The following is a 1,372-nucleotide window of genomic DNA, read 5'->3' as shown; positions in this document are numbered from 1 at the left end:
CTTTGCTGCGCGCGAGGTCGAATGAGGGAGAGGCCGCCCGGGGGCTTGGCCACGCCACCCCCGCCCGCCCCGCCCCGCCCCCGGCTGCCCGCGGCGCTGCCTGTCCCTTCCGCCGCCGGCGGCTCCCGCCTCCCTCGCTCCTCTCTCCTCACACCGTGGGGCCTCGGATGTTTTCGGTCCTCTCCGAGTGGGAACGGCGGGTAGGGGAGCGGGAGGGCGCGGGTAGGGGCTGCGGGGCTGGCCGCGTTCCTCAGGCGGGCGGCGGGGCCGCCCGGCGGGCGGGGCGGGCGCGGGGTCCTTCCTGAGTGGCGGCGCGGCGGGCGGTGGCGGCGGCGGCGGCAGTGCGGGGCGGTGCTGGGCGCGGGCGGAGGTGCGCGGGCGGCTCGGGGGGGCGGCGGGGGCCGCTGAGGGTGAGGGGGCCGCGGGTGCTGGGTGGAAGGGTGGTCTGTCTGTCGGTCTGTCTGTCGGTCTGTCTGTCGGTCTGTCTGTCTGTCTGTCTGTCTGTCGAGTCAGTCAGTCAGTCCCGGATGGAGGCGGGCGGGGGAAGGGTGAAGGGGGGCGGTGAGTTGTGGTGTACGTGAGGGGCGGGTGCCTGGGGGGGGGTTGTTGCTTAATTTTGGGGGGTCTGGTGGGGTACGTGCGGCCCCGCGAGTGTGTACCGGAGGGGGGGTTGCCCGCGCGTGGCGGGTGTGCGGCTGAGGAGTGGGCGCGTAGTGGCCCAGGGCTGTGCGTGGGGTGAGGAGCGGGTGTGGGGTGTGAGAGAAGCGGGTGTGTAACGTGTGACTGTTGTCAGTCGGGCAGGGAAGGTTTGGAGAGAAGGTTCACTCAGGTTCAGCGGGGAGGGAGCTCGGCACAGCTGGAGGAAGAGCCCTCTTGCAGAGGGATGACACAGAGGGGGATGCCGGGGAGGAGGAGGTCTGTTCTCTGCACCTTTACTGACGTGAGGAGCCAAGGTTTGGTTTGTGGGATGCCAGCGGAGCCGGAGCGGGCTGGGGAATGAGGAATGCTGCGTGGCCTGTCGCAGGTGTGGAGCTGTAGGGCGTGAGATGTAAACGTGGAAAGGGGTGGCTGGCAGCTTAGGCTGAGTTTTGAGAAGCTGCAGAGAGCTGCGGTACTTGGCTGGGCTGGGTTTGGGACTGCAAGTGTTTCTCTAACCCTCCTGGGAAAATGTGTGGTTTTGGGGGAGAGAGCGCTGTCAGCTTGAAGACTAAAAGTGTGACAGGATAAGGTGAACGTTGCTGGGACGCAGCCAAAGAGCTGGAGCTGCAGGCACTGTTTTTTGCCCTGGGCAATAAAAACTGCAGATGAGGATTTGTTTGTAGGGAAGCCCTGTTTTGGAATAGGCTTTGGGAAAGCTACAGAGGAAGTTTTT

This window comes from Gavia stellata, chromosome 2 (genome assembly GCF_030936135.1).
Source record: "Gavia stellata isolate bGavSte3 chromosome 2, bGavSte3.hap2, whole genome shotgun sequence".
Taxonomy (NCBI): Eukaryota; Metazoa; Chordata; class Aves; order Gaviiformes; family Gaviidae; genus Gavia; species Gavia stellata.
Note: the sequence above shows the minus strand (reverse complement) of the source record.